Raw genomic sequence first — 26374 nt, 5'->3', positions numbered from 1 at the left:
AATCTAAAACCACCAACTCAACCTTGATAATTAAGAGCTTATGCCACCTTCCTATCGTAGAATCAAACCAATTGCAAAAGGAGAGCACATCATTGCAACTCTCATTGATGGAGTAGATTGTAACATCTTAACCTATGTCACATGGGCTAAAATTCAACAAATTAGTCTAGTACTGACTAATAAAAATATTAATTAATATGGAGAACTTCCATAATTCTCATAGGAAAAAAAATGATACCCATCATGTTCTACGTGCCTCCAAACTAAGAAGATATGGGGATAGAAGTCTGACTTGAAAGGACTTTCAAGCACACCACCAAATGTGAAGTGGACTATGAAGCACAATAGAGGCACTTGGCTCTACCATATGTCAATATAATCATAGCTTTCAGCAAGGGACCTTGCCAATTCTCAAGAAAAGGACAAGAAGATTATATCTAAGCCAAATAAAGTGCAGTAAGAAATCATAAGGAAGTTCTTAACAAGTTGATCAAGGCACAATAGGAAATAAGGGAATCACTTAGTCAAAATCCTCCCAACAAAGGAAGAGAATCCTAGCTATAACAACATAGAACAATTTCTAGAGATGTTAAGAAAATAACACCACACAAAAGAAAGAGGAAATCTTGGGGATACAATTATAAATGTTGATAGAGAGTTAACACAATGCCATGATAGGCCTTCAAAGTATTGCTACATGCTCAAGAGTAGTATGTAGGAAATAAATGGTTATGGTTTCCTAAGCCACCCATAAGACTATTGGGATAAAGGCTAATGGCCAATTGCCATGGGTGGTCACCCATTGTATAAGTACACACTGTATAGTCATAATGAAGATAACAAAAAGTAAGGATATCATTCATTGTACCTACTAAACTCTCTGATGTGCTTCTTTCTCTTAATCCTCTTGTAGCCCATAGATTTTATCTTGCATTCCACCCTTGCTTCCCTCTTAACTAGCATCAAGGCAATTTTTTTGGGAGCCGATGCTTGATTAGAGTGAGGAACATGAGGAGTGAAGCTTTTTTATGAAGATAAAGGATTTGAGATTCTTCTATGACGTTTGTGCTTATTATCTACATCTTGATAGAGGTACTATTATTGTTATCAAGCTCTATATCTAAGGCAAATAAGTTTTTGGATTGAGAAGCTATTGAGGCTGGATTTGGGAGCTGTAATAGCCCAATTTGGTTGCATTTGAACAAACATTAGTGGTTAGAATTAAAGAAAAATTCCCTAGTTTTGGATGCTTCAAAATAGGTTTTTGGTAGACACTTTTGATGTATGCAAGCTTAAGTAAGGGAGAAATTGTCATTTGGAAGAAAGTGATATGTTTTCCAAAAGCACATGGCTTAAGAAAGGGGTTTAAACCTTGGGGGGGTGCACCTGTAAGAAATCTATTATAATGTGCATTCAAAGGATATTAAGAAATACCCTTTCTTCACATGCTATATGGCCATAAAATGACCCCTTTACATTACCAAACTTATGGATTTTTTCAAATTTTGATTAAAACTCCCTTTTATAAATATAATCTTGTAAATTTTACTAAATAAATTACCCTTTCTTTTGAACTCACGTGGTATCTTACATGTTCTATAAGGTGCACCCCTCAAGGTTTAACATTACCTTTATGTGTAGGGCTTGCTATAATCTAACAAATAGAGAGAGAGAGAGAGAGAGAGAGAGAGAGAGAGAGAGAGAGAGAGAGAGAGAGAGAGAGAGAGAGAGAGAGAGAGAGAGAGAGAGATACTTAATGGTTTGTTGAGATCATGATATCTATGGGTTGTGCTACTTATCCAAATACTCCAAGGGATTGTCTATGATGAAAGTAACTTGCTTTGATCGAATTTGATCAGTTGGGATATTCCCAATTTTCATCATGTTATTTTATTTTTAAGAAGCTATGTGGCATCTATTTTAGTACAAAAATCCATTCTTGTGACATTTACATTAAGGTTAACTAAGGTAGAATTGATTTCACAGAGAAAAGTCAAATGCCACAGGAAACTCTTGTGAGAGGGGCAAGTCAAGGAGTAAATCTCACAACAGGATGGATGTGAAATGCTTATTTTGTAATATGAAGGGATATATAAAGACACATTACTACAAGTGAAAGAATAAGAAAAATGGCAAAAAGCATAATGAGGATGATGGCAAAAAAGGAAGAGAATGGCAATGCAAGGATAGAAGAGATTAATGTATGTAGTAGTGATTATGGAGATGTCTTATATGTATCCCCTTTTTGTGATACATTCTTGGTTATCATAGATAATAATATATCACAAAATTTCCTTTTAGATTCTAAAGCATCATTCCATGTCACTCAGAATAGGGAGTTGTTTACTACTTATGATGTTGGGAGACAAGAATGCATCCATCTTGGTATAAAACTATGTATGTAGCATTGTTGGTATAGGGGATATACATTTGTTACTTGTTAACCGTTAGACAAACAAGGTGAAAAATATGGAAAAGCTAAAGCAGAAGAAAAGGCCAAGGAAAAGTGAAACGGAAGACAAAGGCACACAAGGAAAATCTAGAAACACAAGAAGCGCAGAAAAGTCCCAAATAAGGGAGAAAGACGCACAAGGAAAAGCGGAAGTCAATACTTTTGTAAAAGAGCGCAAGCGTATCGTGATTTAATTTAAGGAGTGCCGGGCTCTCATCTGTGCAATTTGTAAAGATAGATAGGTGGTAGGAAGGAAGCTAGGAAGATAGGAGGACAATGGGAAAAAGGGCTCGGCCTAGGCCACGGCCGGCCATGTAAAAAAGGGGATAAGGGGATGACCGCCCAAAAGGGATTTAGGGTTTTGTATATAAAGTTGAAAAGTGAATGAGAAGCTCATTCTTGTGTGTGGCCAAAGCTTCTTCTTCTTCTTCTCTTGTTTCTTGCCTTCTTGCTTGTGCTTGAGTGAGGGATTGAGGGAGTGTGAGGAAGTGAGTGTGTGAGAGTAAGGGATCGTGGAGAAGAAGCTCCCCATCTTCTCTCTTCATCTTCTCTTAGTCTCTTCTCCTTTCTTTTCTCGTGCGGCTATGGAGGATGGAGCTTGACGGAGAGGGCTTGAGGTTGCTTGAGCTTGCCGCAAGGATCGTGGAGCTACCGGAGTGCAAGAGAGAGGAGGAAACTCGATCAAGCATCAAGGTAAGCTCACTACACCGATAAGGTAGGCATTGCGTGTCGGCTATGTAAGAGGTAGCCATGACCGCTCGGCTTGAAACACTTGATCAATAAGCGGTCCGTAGGTCTCAGGGTAGAGCTCCGTAGCTCCCCTCCATTTTGGTTCCGTTGGCCGGGACCGATGGAATTGAGCCTTGAGCGCCGCATGCATCGAACTGAGCATAGAAGTAGGGTTTGCAGCCTGAACCGGTGCTTGAGATACTTAGGAGATTTAGGAGGTTTTAATCCTTGGAGTAAGTAAGTATTTTGATTTGTTGTTGAATATTAGAGTAGGACCATCCATCTCCATCTCTGGTTTTGGTTTTTGTTGCATTAGGTTAAGATTAGAATAGGAAAAAGAAGGAAAACAGAAGGGTTCTGTTGCTGCTGAAAATAGGGAAATAGGGGCATAGATTCAGATTTCTGGCTAGAAGAGAGTGAGGGATTAACTTCTTATGTTGCAGCAGGCTGGGATGGGGCAATAAGAGGCCCAGGGAACCAAGAAAGGCCACATTTGACATTTTTCCTTGTGAGAAGAGAGTGAGTTGGAGAGCCAGGGAGAGAGAGAGAGAGAGAGAGAGAGAGCTGTGGGGAGACCTCTCAAGTGCCAATCGATTCGATCGCCACAGTGATTCCAAGTATGCCTGGCAGTTTCTTATATTGTCTTGCACCTATTTGGAAGGCACGAGATGATTCCGTGGAGTTGGCGTTGACCTTGAGGCATCGCGCGCAACCTGCGGGCTGTTGTCCGCGCCGTCGAACTAGTCCATCTGATTCCCAGAATCGGACCATTCAATTTTGGGAGTCAGACCATTCGACTGCTAGAATCGGACCACCCTGTCCGATCCGATTTCCAGAATCGGACCACTATGAGAATCGGAACCAGTCTCAAAATTGGACCACGTGTCCGATTCCCAGAATTGGACCCAGTGTCAAAATCGGACCTAGTGTCAAAATCAGACCACCCTGTCCGATTTTCACAATCAAACCAGCCCGTCCGATTCTCAGAATTGAACTACCCTGGTCGAGTCCCAGAATCGGCCCATGGCCCACTTGGCCACTCGACCCTCGGACAACCAGACTCGGACTGGTTGAATTTGACATTTGGACCAATTACATTCGACACTTTCTAGATTCGGCCCCTGCAACTCAGACTTGTTGGGCCGAATTTAGATTTTTTTAAATTTTAACCCGTAGACCTAAAACTGACTGAGAGACCATATAGAACCGAAACCATATCATAGATCGATCATTGGGCTGAAACTTAGAGCAAGTAGTTCAAAATTTGGCTATAAACGGTACGACGCCATGACAGGTCCTCCAAATTAGACCCTAGTGTAGTAATGGCTCTATACGAGCATGGATTCTCACTTGCAAAAGAGCTACCAAAAGCCCATACCCGAACAGAGATAAACAGAGACCCTAGAACCTCAATGGGTCAATCTAGCCAACAAGGGCAAAAAGGCCACACTACAAAAACACATACATGTTGCATTCGGACTGCATCTAGTCAAAGCGGAAAGCAACAACATCAAGCTACAACAGCGAGAATGACTAGATATGGTAGTCCTGACGATAGATGCTCCTTGAATAGCACTGCACTGACGATCCAAGACATCAGTGGAGAATCCACATCTGCTCGTGTAGTTGGGGACTCAAGGGCATTTGTCAGAAGGCTTAAATTTACAAGCCAAGACCCGGAAGACGAAGACATAGTACCACCTACTTATCTTAGGGTCAAACTCACCGCGAAAAGAGAGCACACTATCGATGCTCTGATTGATCAAGGAGCAGATTTTAATATCTTGACCTATGAATTATGGACCCTACTAGGCCAACCAGAGCTCACACCGACTAATGCAACTCTTAGCCCTTACGAGGGACACCCACAAGCACTCATAGGGAAGTGCAAAATCCTTGCGACAATTGAAACGGAAATCTTGTCTATCCTATTTTATGTTCCTCCAAATAGTGTTAATTACGAGAAGGAAACCCTCCTAGGAAGACCCTTCAAAAGGGCAACCAAGTGTGAGGCCGACTATGTAGCACAGAGGATACACCTGACACTACCGGGTGTGAGGATAGTCATAACCTTTAGCAAGGGTGACCTCATCAAACCTCGAGGGAAAGGCAAGAAGGTGCTGACATAACAGTCAAGCCTGCTAACGAGAGCAGGAACTTATTAGAAGAGTTGATACAAGCACGTCAAACAACGAGAACCAGTAAGTGAGGCCATGCCTGAAATAAGAAGGTCAAGAGACAATGCCAAGGACGGGCTTTGGACTTATAAATATTGTAGAAGACCCCAGAAGAAGCCCAAGCATTATAGACGAAGGCATCGATGGAGGGTCAGCACAACGCCATGATGGATATCCAAAGCATTGCTACGTGCTCAAGGGTATTACGCAGGTAACTGATGGATTTGGGTGCCAAAACCCCTTGCTAAACCTCTCTTGTCGACTGAGGGCCAAATCATATCAAGAGCAAAGAAGTGTAGGAGGAGATCTAAATGAAAAACCAAGTCTCAAGTCAACAACAGTGGAGTGACCGAGCCCCTCATGGTCGAAATCAGGAAACCAAACGGGACCAATCGGAGGGTAGATCCTAAGCCTAGCGTGCTTGACAAGCAAATATCAGATGTAATCGTTGAGGATACGCAAATGAGGATACACAAAAGCCACTAGTGCCCAAGGAGCCTTTGGTTCCCCAAGAGGATAGCAGGCATCATAGGCACAACATGTCTCGTGGCAAGGTTAAATGCTCAACAAAGCAAATAGCAAAATCATCTAACAACCACGAGCAAATCTCCTAGCCAGTGTCAAAGCCACTTAGGAGTCCCAAGTCTCCTACACCCTCTTCCCCTAAACGGACACATGAAGCACAATAGTCATCAAGTGCGGCTACTCAATCCCAATCTCTACCTACATCAGAGCTTCTAAATGTCCAAGAGGCAGGACACCACACCACCCTTAGCTCTCAACCTAAGGATATGCCTATGCAATCCACCGTGGCTAGCTCAATTGATACTCGATCTATGCAAGTGAATGATCAAAGGGCAACAAAATACACGACTACTTCCGATCGCCCTAGGGACTTGACACTGCAATCTATTAACAGTAGCAAGTCCACTAAGCTAGCTGTACTACTTCCAATCAGGGATCACAGCAGTCACCGCCCTTGGTCGTGACAATGCTCCTTGCGGAACGTGTCCTTAGCAGTTTACCTATGGAGGAGGTGTCACAACCAACTTACTTGACAACTCCAGCACTTCCAACGCGCCTAAAGTCTAGGTTGGAGGAGTTAAACAAAAGGGAAGAGCTAGATTCTCCAAAAAGGGAGGCAGTTGTACTCTCACAACCTAGCGAGGCTATTCAGCAGGCCACGGCTATGTCCCATAAGGACACACTAGAGAAAGAGAATATTGAGGCCCAACCAAGCACATCAACGGTTGACCTAGTCCAGGGTCCTGAGTCATTGAGAGATACACCTTCACTGACCAAGAAAAAGAGGAAAAAACAATGAAAACAACAGCAGTTACAGGTGGTTGTGGACCCCAAGAACATTGACACCAAGAGCGCTAGAGAGCTGAGGAATAAAGCATCGAGTCCATCCACCAATGACCCCATTGATGCCTCTCCTAATAGCGGTGAAACCTCAGACACATCCGTGTGCTCTGAAAAATCAAAGCAGTCGTTACCATCAATAGTTGCTTGCAACACTCAATCTTCTGACAACAGAACTCGCATTGACCGGTCAAGAGTGGATACAACGCTATCACAACAAGGTGACAAATTTACACTAGTCACATCCAAGGAGAACCATGACGCAATAACGAAGCCTCAGGAGAAACATGGAAACCCCAAGAGCATAAGAAATCCTAGCATTGACCAATCTTGCTCGTCTAGGCCTGAGCCCCCAGCTATGCTAAAGCCTAGGCAAACTTCTAGAACCTTGCATGAGATAGCAATCGAGCAAGCCCTCGTTGAACATAGAAGTGTCGCAGAATTCTTAACCGAGTTGGATGCTAAGCTCAAAGTGTTGGCACGTGTCTATATCCTGGCAGACATGGGTGCATTCCCTAAAGAGTAGCTTGAAGAATACTTGCCATTTTCCTTATCCTAGGAAGAGCAAGAACATCTTGATGAGCACTATAACAGGTTCCTGTATGAACGCATGTGACTTATCTCTGACGAGGAAGCCAACAAACTACACTTAACTGTAACATTTAATGATGTGCTCTGCCAACCAAATCTCTTAGAGATAGAGTAACTAAAGCAACAATCAAAGGGTCAAGTCAATTTGAACAACGTTGGTTTGAAAATCGCGTTGCAATGGCCGAAACTAGGAGCCCAGATCATGACCGTTTCAGAGGAGCAATTGGCCAAATGGCCAAATGGCGGTCTCAAAGAGACCCAACCTATGTGGCACCAACTTCCTTTCGAGTGCTGACTGCCATTCGGGGTACGGACTTAGCTAAAACTAGCCAAGAGAAGTCTCTGTCTAATAAGGTTCTCACTAAGGAGGAGTACATGTTACCAGTAGACTCCGACAAGGTTCCATGTTACTCGATGTTGCAAAATATCTATCGATATTGAGTGAACTGCCACAAGTACTAAATGTGTGTGCCACACTCCAAGAGTTCTACAATTGGATTTTATCCTCGTGAAGTGACATGGATTCATAAATATGTACATAAATAAACAATGAATTTTGTGACCCTGTATAGACAATATCAACACGCACAAGCAATGATAGTCAAGCACAGGAAGAAGAGTTCGGTTCAATAGGCTAAGCTCCTCATGTCCTCCTCTTACCACATATTTAGAAGATGTGTGACCATTCCCGCCTCCAGGTGGAGGGCATGCAACCCTCATTACCACCATAGGAAGCCCTGACCAACATCTCTGATGGTGTAGACAGGGTACTGTCCCTTTCTATACACCTTTCCCCCTTTCCTGTCTATCCTTCCGAGGATGAGCCCTGCCCCACTCCATGACAACCAGTCCACGCAACTTAGCATAAGCCAAGATCTGCTAATGGCTGGAGGCTGGAGGCAAAACGAACATCATTATGGGGGCCATCCCTCTACAATAAACACTACATGCCTCACCTCTCCCCTCCTTGTCATGTGCGCTTGATAACCCATGGTATAATCCCTTCCATGCGAATAGTTTTATCATGTCTCAAGGCCTAATCCTTGGTTCGCATTTTGCAGGTCCCCCTATGGTAGCAAACATGGAGCACCCAGTGCAGTTGGCTTGCAAAGATGTTATCCATCGTCGAAGGGAGCATGCAGCACAAGCTCCTCCTCCGAAACACTACGTACCTAGCCTCAAAAGGTATGCAAAGAAAAGAGGCCCCAAGCGACACCACCCCAGACATAGGCCGAAAAATCCCCAGGCCAGGGGAATAGAAGCTCAAGGAAGCACACAAGGCGTGGAAATACCAATCGTGCAGGCCCCCAACATACACTCGGGCACCAGGTGCTCGAAAGAGGAGAGGGCAGCTCGAGACAAGCATGAATTTGATGCATTGTTCAAAAAGTATTCTGGAAATAGTTGCGGCCAGGGACTACACCATTCATGTCCTAGGTGACATCTTCCCTGCGCCTAGCCTCATAGGAGCCCCTCACCAGCACAGCCTCAGTCGCTCGACCACCCAGACTTGCCCCGCCTCGCACAAATAGAGTAGCCCCATGTTGTATAAAAGGCTTATCAAATGTTACCTGGCCATGACTTTTTGTCTTTAAATGGTTAAGTGCTGACATGTTCCCCGATTGTACAAACTTTTCATATTTGTGTTTAATATATTTCATGTCTTTAGCAAAAAAAAAAGCTAATCAAGCGCAGATAATAAGTATCTAAGTCAACACCATAGAATTCAGATAAGTGATGTCTCCTTGCGTTGCACTAGTTTATTATAGTTGTGACATGAGCCGTGTATGTACTCTCATAAAGTGGCAAGTGGATGCAGGATGACGCAGGTCTTTGTGTGAAAGTGTTCAATACCCAAGACACCACAAGACTGCCAACCCCACGAAGAGCCGCGACAAAGCCACGCTGTCAAAATTAAAAATCACCCTTGTGAGTGCCCATGTCGCATGGCCCAAAGCATAAGCATAACCACTTCCTCTTTCTGGGTCACACTCTATGTCGGGCACTCACGGCACCTGTTACCCCAATTTTACCAACATCGCACGCTCCAAAGAGGGTTGCAATATCTCAAGTATATCTCCCTATCTCAACGACTATTTCTCTAACAACAAGGCTAGGGTACAATCATCACTGTAATATCCATTTCCTGAGCCTTCGAAGCTTGACATTTTCCAACCCATTGAAAGGCATCATGATAGCCTCAACATATAGCAATGGTTGTACTCAGACAAGTCCACCAAAAAAAAAAGAATAAATAAAGAAAGAAAAAAAGAACAAGAAAAAGAAAAGAAAAAGGAAAAATAAAAATAAAAAAGAAAAGAAAAGAATGAAAAATAAGAAGCGCCCACGATCACAGCACAGCACCTAGGGATCCTCAAATTAGGTACGACCAATGACCTTGGGCGGTTGGCTCCGTCCCTAGTCCTCTAGCCCTTTAGCATCACCCACAATTGTTCAGGGCACATCAAGGGCAGGACATACCTAAGGAGCTTGTCTCACCTATGGTTAGACCTATCACCTTGACCCATTCACACAATTCTCTCATGCACTCTACCTTAATACCATTGCAATCAATTGTGGTAAGCACCGCACGAATGGCCATGAAAAGTACACCATCCTCATCAAGCAAGTCCAATAGCTCCCAACTACCGAAAGTGCGATGTCCTTATTTTCAATTAGGCTACGTCATGCAATCACAACACAAAGAATGTCTCATACACCTTCACGTGTACTTTTTCTCAACATGAACAACTTTGCTTCATCCACACATTGTTACGAGAAACTAGCCCACAGTCTTATGATGTTGTATGTAGCATTGTTGGTATAGGGGATATACATTTTTTACTTGTTAACTGTCAGACAAACAAGGTGAAAAATCTAGAAAAGCTAAAGCAGAAGAAAAGGCCAAGGAAAAGTGAAACGGAAGACAAAGGCGCACAAGGAAAATCTAGAAATACAAGAAGCGCAAAAAAGTCCCAAATAAGGGAGAAAGACGCACAAGGAAAAGTGCAAGTCAATATACTTTTGTAAAAGAGCGCAAGCGCATCGTGATTTAATTTAAGGAGCGCCGGGCTCTCACCTGTGCAATTTGTAAAGGTAGATGGGCGGTAGGAACGAAGCTAGGAAGATAGGAGGACAATGGGAAAAAGGGCTGGGCCTAGGCCACGGCCGGCCATGTAAAAAAGGGGATAAGGGGATGACCGCCCAAAAGCGATTTAGGGTTTTATATATAAAGTTGAAAAGTGAATGAGAAGCTCATTCTTGTGTGTGGCCAAAGCTTCTTCTTCTTCTTCTCTTGTTTCTTGCCTTCTTGCTTGTGCTTGAGTGAGGGATTGAGAGAATGTGAGGGAGTGAGTGTGTGAGAGTGAGAGATCGTGGAGAAGAAGCTCCCCATCTTCTCTCTTCATCTTCTCTTCGTCTGTTCTCTTTCCTTTTCTTGTGCGGCTATGGAGGATGGAGCTTGACAGAGAGAGCTTGAGGTTGCTTGAGCTTGCCACAAGGAGTGTGGAGCTACCAGAGTGCAAGAGAGAGGAGGGAACTCGATTGAGCATCAAGGTAAGCTCACTATACTTGTAAGGTAGGCATTGCGTGTCGGCTATGTGAGAGGTAGCCATGGCCGCTCGGCTTGAAACGCTTGATCAATAAGTGGTCCGTAGGTCTTGGGGTAGAGCTCCATAGCTCCCCTCCATTTGGTGCGCAGATCGGATGCTGAACGCTCGCGTAGTGAATGCCGGAAGGTCCCCAAGAACAATAGAACTCTACTTTTTGCACAAATTACAAGGTAAAAAGCATGAATGACAAGAGCAAGAGACCAATTGGGTGCAATCCCCCCCCATGCCTTGTGTGAGCGCTCCACAAAGCATGTATTTTATGTATTATTCATCTTTAAGCTCAAATAATAGCCCAAATTACAAAATAGCAAGCTTTTAGCTTTTGAGTTTGCTTTAACACAAAAATAGGAATAAAGCTAATGGACGGTGCCCAAAGAGTCTGGCACGCCCAATACAATGTCCAAATAGAAATAATATAATCATGCACCATGCGCATACAAAGTAATACTAAATATCCGATGCCTTAATAAATAGGCGTGACAAAATATAGGCGCCATGCCTAAGGTATGCGCCCATCAAATTATAATCCGTAAATCGAATACTCGCTATCCTCCAATGCTTTCCTCCGCCACTGCTACTATCTCTATACATCAACTGAAGCATTCACAATCGTTAGTAAAATAATACAATTAAACCGACAAAAGTGAATACCTAGCAGTCTTCAGCTACATAAATAAATCAACTGGTTAGAAATAAATCCTAATCTTAATTTATTTACGAGTGCGCACTCTAAACTCATAAACGTTTATTAATTTAATATGCATTTTGCAGAATCACCCGCTATGGAATCACCCATGTACACACTAAATTAATGAAATGCCCGAAAAGGATAGGCATTCCCATCAACTTCTCGCACAAAGAATCCACTTTGTGTATGAGCCCCGGTCATCAAAGTTTACAGAATCCACCGTAAAACCTCACGAAATCCACCGTGAAATATGCCTCCTGGCATCGATCTAGAATAGTGCTATTAGTAGCTTCTGTTTGTCCATTAGTTTCAGGATGAAATGCAGATGAGAAATCAATCTTTGTACCTAGGTTAGCAAACAAAGTAATCCAAAAGTTATTACAAAATCTAGAATCACGGTCTGAAATAATAACTTTTGGCAATCCATGGTTAGTAAAAACAGTTTTCAAGAACAATTGTGCTACTTGTGATGCTGTTAAAGTTTTCTTACATGGAATAAAATATGCTTGTTTACTAAATCTATCTACGACTATCCAAATCATATCATGGTTAGATTTAGTAAAGGTAAACCAGTAATAAAATCCATAAAAATTTGTTCCCATGGTTTAGATGGAATAGACAAAGACATAAGTAATCCATACTGTTTACCATGATGTCTCTTAACTCTTTGACAAATCAAACATTCAGAAATAAAGTTAGATACATCAGTGTCCATATGCGGCCAATAAAAATCTTCAGTTAATGTACGTAAAGTAGATATGATACCTCTATGACCTTGGTATGGGGGACAATGAATTTCATTCAAAACAAAAGATCGGAATGGAATTGTGACACACAATCTCTTTTCATAAAACATAAATTCATCATTATATGATAATGAATCAATAGGAATCAAGTTATTTTGAACTAATTTATTCCAATCAGCATGAAAAGTAATATCTTGATGATAAATATCTTTCATAGCAATCAAAGAATCAAAAGATATAACAGAAATATTATGAATGGTAGGTCTTCTACTTAATGCATTAGCCACTACATTTTCTTTACCAGGTTGATATTGAATGATAGGATGAAAACTTTGAATAAAAGATGCCCATTTGATATGTCGGTCAGAGATTTGGGGTTGGCTAAGTAAATGTCTAATACTTTGCTGATCGGTCTTAATCATAAATTCTAAACCCATTAAGTAGTGTTTCCACTGTCTTAATGCTTGTACAACTGCTAATAGTTCTTTGTCATATGTGGAATATTTCAGTTCAGAGGGTTTCAGCTTACAACTAGAATAGGCTATAGGATGATTGTCTTGCATAAGTACAGCTCCTATTCCTGATCCACTAGCATCGGTCACTACTAGAAAGAATGGTCTGTTAAAATCAGGCAACATAAGTCAAAGGATTTCTGCTGATTTTCGGACCAATGATAGACAATTCGTTTCTTCAGAAGTTTAGTTAGTGGTAAAGCAAGTAATGAAAAATTACGTACAAATTTCCTATAGAAACTAGCAAGACCAAGGAATGAGCGTAACTCATGCACATTTTTAGGTACATGCCAATTCAATATTGCATCTATTTTCTTAGGATCAACTTTAATTCCATCAGATGATACAATATGACCTAAATACTCAATTTTTATTTTAAAGAATTCACTCTTTTCAGGATTTGCATACAGTTGATTATCTTTTAATAACTGGAAAACCAATGACAAATGCTCATAATGTTCTTTCTCATTTTGACTAAACACCAAAATATCATCAAAGAAGACAATTACACAATACTGATATTTCAGAAATATACGGTTCATCATTCTACTAAACGTAGCAGGTGCATTAGTCAATCCAAATGGCATCACTAAAAATTCGTAATGACCAAACTGTGTTCTAAATGCAGTCTTGAATATGTCTGACTTATCTAGTCTCACCTGATGATAACCAGACTTAAGGTCTATTTTACTAAATATAGCAGATCCTTATAGTTTGTCCATAAGGTCATCAACTCTAGGAATGGGATACCTATTCTTTACAGTGATCTTATTTAAAGCTCGATAGTCAATGCACATACGATAGGTATTATTCTTTTTCTTGACTAACAAAACAGGTGCACCAAATGGAGAACTACTAGGTCTAATCAATCCTCTATTTAGTAATTCCTCAACTTGACTTTGAATTTCTTTTTGCTCTATCTATTTATGCCTATATGATGCTTTGCAAGGTGGTTGTGTGCCAGGAATCAAATCTATCTTATGGTCTTCTGGACATGAATGAGGTAAACCAGGTGGTAGGTCTTCGATGAAACAGTCTTTAAAATGTGCAAGAAATTCTTTATGCCTAGGGTGCATATGATTTTCTTTTACTTGCAGTTCATTCATCCAAATGAGATAAGATTTACTACTCTTGCGTAATGCACGTTTAGCTTGGGTATGCGAAAGCAGTGGAAAAACATTAGATGCATGCATACCATACAATGTAATAGGTTTTCCTTGAAAAGTAATATTCATTGAATGTGTGGAATAATCTATATCTGGGTTATGCTGGTGACGCTAAGGCATACCTAAAATAATGTCACTCGACTGTAATGGAACAACTAGAAAATTTCTTCTTTCAGTGTATTGATCAATTTGAATCTCTAAGTCGTGCACTTCCTGTGTACCATTATACCTAGTGCCTAAGAATGCTGCTTTGATGCGATAATGCATAGGTACAGTCTATAACTTCAATTTCTTTACTAATTTTGCCGAAATAAAATCATGAGTACTACTGTCATCATGCAAAATAATCTTTTTCTTTCCATGCACCAAACATTTCATAGTCAATAAAGAATGTGGAGTTGGCATACCTGGTAAAGTATCCGAAGGAGTAGTAGTGTCGTCCTCATCTTCTGTAAAATCAGGCATATCTTCATGTTCATCATCGTCCATTGCTCCAAGGTAGTTGATATGGGTAGGTGGCTTCTTCGAATGGCAATTTGCTGCTAAATGTCCAGGCTTGTGGCATTTATAGCATACTATTGGCTTGGCTTTGGTTACATTGTTTGCAATGGCAAGAAGTCTAGGGACATTAGGATTTGGCTGTGGAATAGGCTTAGGGTTTTGATTGACATTGGATGGTAAAGTAGGTGGTTTTGCCCAATTTTTACGGAAAGATGATGAAGAGAAACGACCTGGATTAAATCTTCTAAAATTGGAATTGAATTGCTTAGATCCATAGTTACCATTGGCTTGGAATTGTTGTGGTCGTCTGTCTCTACCTCGCAGCTTGTCTTCAGTGTCGTGAGCTAGTGAAATTGCGTTTTCAAGAGTAGCAAGCTTGAACATGTTAACTTCAGCGTAGTAATGCCCAAGAAGTCCAGACATATACTTGCGCTTGTGTGTCGCTTCAGGTACGTCTTCAAGCATGCGTAACTGGAGTAGTGCATTCCAAAAACGCTCTGTATACTGAGGAATAGGCTCACGATCCCGTTGCTGAAGAAGGTCCCATTGCTTTATAGCTTTCTCATGAAATTGTGGAGGAATGAAATTTTGCATGAACTTCTTCTTGAAATTCTCCCAGGTAGCGGGACAATCTATACTCTTGCGTACAACAATCCACCAAAGAGATGCTCTGTCCACTAAATGATTAGTGACACACTTGATTTTATCTTTTTCTGCATAGGTTTCCTCATGGAAGTAGTAGTCAAACTGACTAATGAATGCAAGAACAGTTTTTCCTTCTCGTATGCCATTGAAAGTACGGAATTTGAAACTTCTTTTACTTATCTTTGATTCCTTGCGGATGGTTTGAGCTTCGAGAATTGCGTCGATGGTACGTCGAATAAGATCTTCAGATTGAGATTCTTCTTTGTCGGTAGACGATCTTTGTAAATTTGCCAGTTAAACTTGCAATGCTTGCCTAGCCCTTCATTCTTCATCCAATTACATCATGATTAAATCCAACTTTTGCTCCATCGTAGGTTCAAGTAGGTCGCCTTCAGCCTCCATAAGATCATCCATATGTGGTTCCGTCATCCTGCAAAACTCAAGAGACCTTTCTCACTCAAAATCAAGTTAGCGGGATGAGCATAGCTCAAGTTCGGGAATACAAGGCTTATGTATTTTTTGTTATGGCTTTCACAATCTTCGAAAAATCTGTGTTTTATCCTTCTTTGTATGCTGAAAATGCTTTAGCAAACCTGCGTATGGGTAGAGTACCTTCCAATGAACAACTTTGCAGTTCGGAGTTTCTGCGCAGGAACAGTCCTTCTATGAGTTTTAGACAGAAGTCAGTTTTGACTCCAATTGACTTGTCTGACTTGCAGAGTAGTAGACTAATGTGACTTCAGAGTTTGTTGACTTGCAGAACTTGCTTACTTTGTCGGACTTGCAGAACTTTGACTTGTTAGAACTTGCTGAACTTGACTGGTTGTGTGTGACTTGAAGTTTGTGATGACTTGATGGATTAGAGCTTAAGTGATTAAGCTTGATAGCTTAATGAACAGCCAACGGCGAAATTTGTGGGGGGTGTTTTTTCAAGGCGGCAAAATTTGCGCTGATATCCTCTGAGGCGCCACGAAAATTTGAGAGTTTTAAGCTCTTTAAAGCTTAAGTTAAGCTTCTCAAGCTTTTAAAGCTTGATTACCTTATAAACTTTTGGGATTAAGAGAGAGCTTATCTCTGTGTAACCACGACTTGATGAAGAAGATGTAGGAGTGATCCTCTGCCTCTGCAGACCGGTCCTTCGCGATCCGATGATGGAAACAGGGGTTCTTGATCGCCAGAAATCTGCCTGTATCGATTGTTCGCGACGAGATTGACCATAGAGCTCGATCGTTCCAGGAGCTCCGCCTTCGCACGAGATGGGTAGCGATTGGAAGCTCTTGATCTCAGCTTCGCTCTGATACCACTGGTGTGCAGATCGGATGCTGAACGCTCGCATAGTGAATGCCGGAAGGTCCCCAAGAACAATAGAGCTCTACTTTTTGCACAAATTACAAGGTAAAAAGCATGAACGACAAGAGCAAGAGACTAATTGGGTGCAATCTCCCCCCATGCCTTGTGTGAGCGCTCCACAAAGCATGTATTTTATGTATTATTCATCTTTAAGCTCAAATAATAGCCCAAATTACAAAATAGCAAGCTTTTAGCTTTTGAGTTTGCTTTAACACAAAAATAGGAATAAAGCTAATGGAGGTGCCCAAAGAGTCTGGCACGCCCAATACAATGTCTAAATAGAAATAATATAATCGTGCGCCATACGCATACAAAATAATAATAAATATCCGACGCCTTAATAAATAGGCGTGACAAAATATAGGCGCCATGCCTAAGGTATACACCCATCAAAATATAATCCATAAATCGAATACTTGCTATCCTCCAATGCTTTCCTCCACCACTGCTGCTATCTCTACATATCAACTGAAGCATTCACAATCGTTAGTAAAATAATACAATTAAACCGACAAAAGTGAATACCTAGCAGTCTTCAGCTACATAAATAAATCAACTGGTTAGAAATAAATCCTAACCTTAATTTATTACGAGTGCGCACTCTAAACTCATGAACGTTTATTAATTTAATATGCATTTTGCGGAATCATCCGCTATGGAATCACCCATGTACACACTAAATTAATGAAACGCCCGAAAAGGACAGGCGTCCCCATCAACTTCTCGCACAAAGAATCCACTTTGTGTATGAGCCCCGGTCATCAAAGTTTACAGAATCCACCGTAAAACCTCACGGAATCCACCGTGAAATATGCCTCCTGGCATCACCATTACTACTTGATGAATCCTCTTTTATCCTACAAAATGTACAACATGTTCCAAACTTTACTAAGAGTTAGGATTAGCACAAGATAGCTTGATGAATGTGGTTATAGGGTCACCTTTGGAGATCATATGTGGAAAATTCACAAAGGGTCTCTTGTTGATGTTGTCGAAGGGTCTAAATTTGGTATTGTGTACCCTTTGTATATTACTAGGTTAAAGACCATGTTGTAGCTATCATACTAAATAGTCATCAATTTCTTTATTACATCACTGCTTGGGATATGTATGAGTTATTGGATTGAAAGCTTTGTGCCATTCAAATTACCTTTTTTTTTTAGCTCTTCTGATCTTGGTTTTGTGAGCATCGTCTTTTTGGTAAATACATAAGAGAGGTGATGGTACTAGAAGACTAAAGTGCTTGGATTTCATTCATAGAGTAATTTGTGTGGCCTTATGCCCGTGGTCTAATTGGGTGGAGTTTCATATTATCACCTCTATAGATGATGCCAATATAGAAAGTTCTATGCTTATCCTCTTTGTAACAAGCATAACATACTAGATGAATCTCAAAAGTTCTAAGCATTTATAGAGAATTGGTTAGGAAAAAAGATTAAGTGCTTAAGAACTAAAAATGGTAGTGAATACATTTCTCATGCCTTTATACAAACTTTTGAGCAAACTGCGGTATCAAAAGAAAGTCATTGACAACTTAAAATCTTGCTCAAAATGGTATGGATACAAAGATGAACATGGTTATTCAAGAACTGGTTTATAGTATGCTCTCTAACATTGGTCTTGCTAATGGGTTTTGGACTAAATTTGTGAAGACAACAATACTAGCTATTGAAATTCCTAAGGACCTTGATTACCTTGGGCTTCTATACTTACCACATTAAGCTCAAGCTTCTATATTATCAACATAGGTTGTGTGTGCCTGATAGTTGGGACCTCAAGAAGAAGATTCTATGGGAAGCCCATGATAGTTCGATTGTTAGACATCATGGTTATGAAAAGATTATAAATGCGATAAGAAAAAGTTATCATTGGCCAAGACTAAAAGTTCATGTATTAAGGTATGTAACTCAATGCCTAAGTTATTAGTATGTAACTTGATGAACTTGACTCCACATATTAGAATGTATCAATTCAAGTGGCTTCTTGCATACATGCTTTTCATGTGAAAATGCATGCCTTGCTTACTTTCCAACTTGTCATGCTTCACATATTTTATGCATCCCATCAATCCTAAATGTGGGCAAGACATCCACAGTCTATTTTTACTACATGTCTTTCAGCCGTTACACATTCAAATGGCCAATTCTCTTATGCCGAATTTCAATATCAGCCACAACACTTAATCTTATGCAAACATGGTAGCATCCATTTCAAGCAAATTTATGTTAATAGTAAACAATCTACTAGCACATTTCCCTTTTGTAATCAACCTACAATCATTTTTGAGATCTTCTACATAACAACCATCAGATGTGATCAAACTTGCAGTCCCTATTCTACCATATCTTACCAATAAAAACCAAGTTTTTGGTAATATTTAGTACATGCAACACATTAGTTAAGTATTTAGTTTTTCCATACTGCATAGTCAAAGGAACATTTCCAACATGAGTAATGGGGTGAGTTGTATCATCCCCTATCTCCACGTAGCATGGAGACTCTAGACTACATATCTCTCTAAACCACTCTTCATGAGATGTCATGTGGTTAGAGGCACCTAAATATACATACCATACATCATTCTTTAATGAACCATCAATAATAGTATTCATAAAGTGCTACATAACAAACAATCGCTCACTTTTGTCACATCATTGTTTCCACTCTACCGAATGCATAATTATCTTGCTACTTTTTTTCGTTTCTAATTTTAGACTTCTTTTTGAAGTAATTTTTAGAAATATGGCATTTCTAACCACAATGCTAGCACTCTTTGCTATCACAAAATTCAATTGTCTATTAGAATCTGCAACTTGGCCTCTTTGACTTTCCCTTCCTCAAGATTGTTTGTGCATCATAACCTTGACCACGACCACCACCTTTGCCTCTCTCACATGACCTCTACCTCTGCTAGTGGAGTAAAACACCTATTCAAACATACTTTTTCTTTCAAAAGAAGAGGAATCCAAGCCAAGGTTCTTCTCCTCAAGTATTAGCATAGAAATCAAGTTTACAAAATTAGGGATATCATCCCTTACATTCATAGATGCCCTGAAGCTCTTGTATTCATCTCCAAGTCCATCTAAGCATGAATACACAACATCATCATATCAACAACTACCACTCGAATAGATCCCATAGCTTCTACAATACTCTTGATCTTTAAGGCATAATCATTAATGGATAGGTTCTTTCATTTCACTTGATTCAACTCTGACTTAAGGTGCAACTTTCTTGCCTTTGTATTTACTTCAAATAACCTTGCCAAATTTTTCTTTGCAATAGTGTAGGTTTCAGATTCCTACAAATAGCCCATCATGCTATTTATGACACTAACGTTACTCTGTGTCTACTTTCAATATTTCTTAGTCTTGACTTATTCTACATAGCATTTTGTGTAGAAACTTCAAGTGCTACTACCACGTGTCCTTCAATGTAATTCCAAATACCTTTACCCTTGAAAAATTTTATCATTTTGAACTTCCATGCAAGATAATTTCTCTTATCAAGCTTCTTGGCTAAAAAAATGGTTGAACTTTTCACACATTTTGACTAAAGGGAGTGAGCCCTGAAGTGGAAGCATAAAGCAAAAGCAAGAGCTATGGTGAAAGGAGTAAGAACAAAAGAAAGACATATACAAGATGTAAAAACTCCAACAATCACAGTGTGACCAGCCTTCTCTTTATCCAAATATCACTAAAAGAAGTGACAATGAAGTGACAATGATGACTTTCTACTACCTATAGTGTACATGTGTGTGGGTAGCTAATACACAATGTAGGGATTATCAGTGTGACTAATACACGAGTGGCTAGGCACATGCACCTTCATCCCCCAACAACATTTCACTTAAAGAAAAATGTGCCCCTAATGAGGAGATAACAAGGAAAAAAAGTGACAAAGTACAAATGTATATAAGTACAACTGAATGAGAAAAGACATTTTCTCATCCAATGCCTATCAACTTTGTAAGGAACGTAAAATGCTATGCTAAGAGACTTTTAATGAGCAGATCTACAAGATTTTGATTAGTTGAGATATTGACAAGCTCGATGGACTTGTCCTCAATAACCTCTTGAATAAAGCGGTAAATCACCTTAATGTGCTTCGTCTTCGCATCATGGAAGACTAGTTCTTGGCCAACTGAATAGCACTTATAGAATCTGAATGCAGTGTAGGAACCACATTAGTAATGTCAAGGCCCACCAGATGGGCCTAATCAAAGGGTCTCCTTGCAAGCCTCAATGGGCTGAAACATACTCTGTCTAGTAGATAGGGTTGTGCATTTTTGCACCCTAGACATCCAAGAAATAGCATCTCTAGCAAAGGTGAAGACATAGCCATAGGTGGACTTCCTATTGTTTGCATGTCTTGCATAATCAGGGTTAGTGTATCCCATGACTCTTATATCCTAGCCACTATAATAGATGCACATAGCTACAATGCCCTTCAAGTACCTCATGATACCCTTGACAGTATCCCAATGTCATTTTCCAAGTGTAGCCATATAGCATGCCACAATTCCCACTGCAAATGCTATGTTAGGACAAGTGGCTATCATGGCATATATCAAATTGCCCATTATGGATGCATAAGAGATCTTGGCCGTTTGGCCATCTTGGCCTTCTACTCATCAGACTATAGACAAAGTCGACCTGACTAACCTTCACATAAGAGGGACCTTCTGGATGTACTCCTTCCGTGACAAGTAATGCACATCCCAAGAAAATGTGAGGCATGTCCCATGTCTTTGATCTCAAAGTTCTTCTTGAGCTGACCTTTCAAGGCATCCAATTCATCATGAGTGCTCCTAGAAATCAATATATCATCCATGTAGAGTATCAAAATCATAAGGCTTCCATCACGAGCCTTCTTCACGTATAAACATGGATCCATATCACTACACAAGAACATTCTTGTGAATGCATAAAAGCATCAAACTTATACTACCATCCCCTATGTGCTTGCTTAAGGCCATAAAGGCTCTTTCTCAATTTGCACACTAGGTGGTCTCTGCTATGGGTTTTCTACAAAGCCCTTAGGTTGCTCCATGTAAATCCCATCATGCAAGCCCCCATGAAGAAAAATCGTCTTGACATCTATCTTATAAAGATCCAAGTCAAGCTAAGCAACCAAAGCTAGTACCAAGCATAAGGTAGTCATCTTCACAACAAGAGAAAAGACTTCATCAAAGTCCACACCATGCTCGCACTTGAGACCCTTAGCAATCAATCTAACCTTGTATACTCACTTGGGGCATCTAGGGGTACTTTTCAACTTGTATACCCACTTGCATGGCAAAGCATGCTCTCTACTAGTAGGCAAAGGAACCAAATCCCACATATGACTTTTATAGTGAGTCATACTCTTATTGCATGACCCTATCCTAAGAGTGATTACCACCTCTACACATTGCCTCATCATAAGTAAGAGGTTCACCAACATTTGTCACCATAACATAATCCATAGAGAACTCAAACCATGCAGGCTGTCATCCATCTCTAGTAAACTACCTCAAAATCGGCTATGGGGCATGTACATCCTATGGAGCATCAAGGACTTGGGCCATTAGAGCATCAACCACTACTACAAGGCTATCTAATTGGCTAGACAGTAGTAAGAGGCTCATCCTAAAATATCAACTTGCATACCTCAATGACATGTTTAGGCTCCTTATGTATTTTATCTTCATGAAAGGCAACATCATGGCTATGGATAACCTTTTGAGTTTGAAAATCCCATAGGTGATATCCCATCTCACCTACATCTCCATAACCAAGAAATATGCATTTCCTAAACTTCGGATCCAACTTGTTGCGCTTGTCCTTGGAAACATACCAGGGACATGGTAGAAAGCCTCACAACCAAAGACACACAAATGAGCATATGAGAGGGGTTTTCTAGACTATACCTCCTCTGTAGTCAAGAGTAGTACATGGGGACCAATTAATTGAGTGTACAGTAGTAGTAGATTTCTCAGTCCAAAAATGTTATGATAAGCCTACTTGGCTAAGCATACTATGCACTCGCTCCTGAATTATCCTATTCATACGCTCAGCCATACCATTCTGGGGTGGGGTGTACAAGGCGGTCAACTAATGCTTAATACCCCTCTTGTCACGAAATTGCTCAAAGGATTCAGATAAATACTCACCCCTATTATCTGACCTTAGGCATTTGAGCTTGTACCCAGACTAGTTCTCAACCAAAGAAAGCCAATGCTAAAATATAGCCAAGACTTTTGATTTCTACTTAATAGGGTATGCCCATGGACTTTATATGTATAGTCATCAATGAAGGTAACAAAGTACTTCTGCCACCTAATGGCTTGTAGGGAATGGAACCACATACATCCGAATGAATAAGAGCCAAAGGCTCACCCATGGATGTCATACTAGACTTTTTATGCATATTACATGTCTACCTACCAAATAAACAACGATCACAAGACTCATAGCACTTATAGTCAAGGGATAGAAGATACTACAAATGGATAAGCATCTTCATTCCTTTCAAGGATATGTGCCTAAGGCAATGATGCCAAAGAGATACATGTGAAATTGCATCCACTACCAAAATATGGTCAACTAACCCAAATACAAGCAAGGGATAAAGATTACTAGACTTAGTACCGTGTGCAATAACAAGATTCCCACGGGTAATCTTCCATGAGGAATCACCAAAAGAAACTACATAACCTGCATCATCCAAAGTGCTAGTAGAGATAAGGCTCTTTGTAGAGCCAATACATGACGTATATCATGAAGAGTACCTAAATCAAAAAACTACAGATGGACATCACTAATAACAATTATCTCTAATGCAAGGTCATTGTCTAAACAAATAGATCCAGTCATACTGTGATAGGAGTAAAACCACCCTCTATGAGAGGTCACGTGAAAGGAAACCCCTGAATCTATTAGCTAACACTGAGTATATCCTAACAAAGTATAAGTCAGCTATGAGGTATTAAGACAAGAAGCTCCAAGTATGAAATCATCATCAGAATTAGTCTACACGATATTTATCTCTTCAATCTTAATGTTGGACTTGCTAAGAACAATGCTGCGATCATTATTTTTATCATATACTTTACCCTTGCACTTGTCCTCATATATTTTATGGCACTGTGGCCAAATATGTCTTGATTTTCCACAATAATGACAATTCAATGAGGACTTATGGGGGCCATGGGACTTACTATGAGACTATCCATATGACTGAGAATGAGAGACTACTGAGAGTCTCTCCCATCATGGTCATTACTACTCCTACAATTATTACCTCTAATTGTTAAAGCATGAGAGGTGTGAGAAGCATCAATATTATTTCTGTTAACCTTTTCATTCAAGAGTGCACCCTTTATATCATGTAGCTTGAGCCCATCTATAGGCATGTTTACACACATAGCAGTACAAAATGTATCCCATGAAATGGCTGAGAATGGAATGAAACTCATTTAAGTAGGATGACATGGAAGTGCCCTCCTTCATGTGAAGGTCCATGAGTTGCTTCAGCCAATACATCTGAGAAGCGTGGCTCTGCTTCATAGAGATTGTGAATCTTATCCCATAAGTTCCATGTGGATTGCCTATTATTAGAGATAATATTATAGAAAACCTACTTAGAGAGGGACAATATGGTTGTGGACTTATATAGCTCATCTATTTCAGCCCAATCCTCTGTATCAATATATTTGGGCTTGACACCCTCATGTTTCAATGGCTTAACCTGCATTTTCCACACTAAGACTTACTTGATTTAGGCCCAATCCTCTGCATCAATATATTTGGGCTTGACACCCTCATGTTTCAAAGGCTTAACTTGCATTTTCCACACTAAAACTTATTAGATTTAGGCCTTCCAATAGCTATAGTTGGTGTCATCCAACTTGTCAAGATTAAAGATAGCACTATCATTAGGGCCACTAGTCATCATAATGAGACCAAGAAAATGCACAGAAGGGCAAAATAGATTGCTATAATAACTTGCAAATCATCCCCAAAACCACTACCACAAATCAAGTTGAAAACAAAGAAAACGACCAAAGTAATGAGCTATCCATAAACTCAATGCAAAAGACTATCAAATGGAGGTAACTACTTGCATAAAAAGTGCAGTAAACTACAATTACAGCATGTTGAAAATGAAGTACATAAGTAAGAAATCAATGCCGAAGAGGGGCAATCACTGATACAAGACAAATTCCAACTACCAGGGAATAACTCCAACTAGTAGTGAGTAAATATGTGACTGGCACCAAGAATTATCAAAGGATCAATGTGTCAAACTAAGATGCATCCCATAGGCATAACCATCATGTATAGAGTAGGTCTCATGGATAATGGAAGAGACCAACCAAAGACACAATGGACTGAGCAATGTAATAAAAGCTCAATATATAGCAAACCAAGATGCATAAATCACTGACAACAACATGACTAAGATACATGTTGGTCCAAAACCAATTCGAAAGTTGTTATCATCAAGCTTTTCAATGTTGAAAATAGAACTATCAGCTAATGCATGAGAAGTACCTACCATAATGACTACACATGACCACAAAGTAGAAGATTATTTGTTATAATTATAGCAAAAATATCCAAAACTAAGCCAGAAGTAAGTGTAAATGGGGGGGAATACAAGAGTATATGATTGATCACCAACTACAATCAAGAGAGTGCAATAATCAAAGTGTCTACTTTCCATAAGAATGCAAAAAAGTAGTTACAGCACTACTATAGTAAATGTGATAGTGTGCATTAATCCAACTACATGCAAAAAAACAAAATAGTAAGTTTCTACTCTTAGAATAGTAAGCCTCCACTCTTAAAATAATAAGCTCCCACTATTAGAATACCCAAATAGCAATCGAAATATTAAAAATGTGTTGGGGAAAAATGCATATGCACCTAGCTACCCACATTTACTAACTATACACTATACATGTACACTTATATTGGTGGGCACCCATCATTGTCACTTTATTATTTATTCTTTGAGTGACTATTGAATAAGGGAAGGTCAGTCATGCATTGTGACTATTGGAGTTCCCTATGGGAGCTTCTCACTCAACTACCAAGAACCACGGACTGCTTATTGTTTCAAGCATTTCAAGTCAAGTGCAATGGCTACCTCTCACATAGTTGTATGCGCTCTCACACCTACAAGTGTAGTGAGCTTACCTTTATGCTTGATCAAGTTTTCTTCTCCCTCAAGCACTCCGGTAGCTCCACGATCCAAGGTGCAAGCTCAAGCAAGCTTGATCCTCAAGCTCCATGCTCCATTGTCATGTGTGAGACAAGAGAAGAGAAGAGAAGAAGAAGAAGAGAGGAGAAGATGAAGAGCTTCTCCACTGCATTCTCTCACCCTCACACACTTACTCCCTCCCTCCCTCTACATGCTTAGCCATTTTAGCCTAGGTCCTCTTTTCCTATTCCCTTCCTATTTACATTGTGTCTTTACCTATGCACATCTACATTTACAAATTGCACAGGAGGGAGCTTGGAGCTCTTTTACAAGGATTTAGAGTGCACTTTCATATTTAAAATGTGCCTTTCCTCTTTTGCACTTGCCTTGAAATTGTAAGGTTGTCCTTGTTCTTTTGGCATTTTTTCCTCATATTTCCTTAGCTGGGCCTCATTTTTCCACTTGGTCCTGTGTCTTTTTAATTTTCTTTTTTTCTTTCTTTGCACTAGGGTTAACATTACCCCTCTTAGCCGATGTTGACCCCATGGCACTTGCAGGCACTTGTTGATGAGGGCTCATGTGGTTGAAAGGTTGCCATGTGGGTCAGTGATGGGCCTTCATGGAGGTTGGATGGGGAGAAGAAGCATCACAA

Source organism: Lygodium microphyllum, chromosome 13 (assembly GCF_053477565.2).
Source record: "Lygodium microphyllum isolate KBCC chromosome 13, Lygodium_microphyllum_v1.1.10, whole genome shotgun sequence".
In the NCBI taxonomy this organism is placed as follows: domain Eukaryota; kingdom Viridiplantae; phylum Streptophyta; class Polypodiopsida; order Schizaeales; family Lygodiaceae; genus Lygodium; species Lygodium microphyllum.
Note: the sequence above shows the minus strand (reverse complement) of the source record.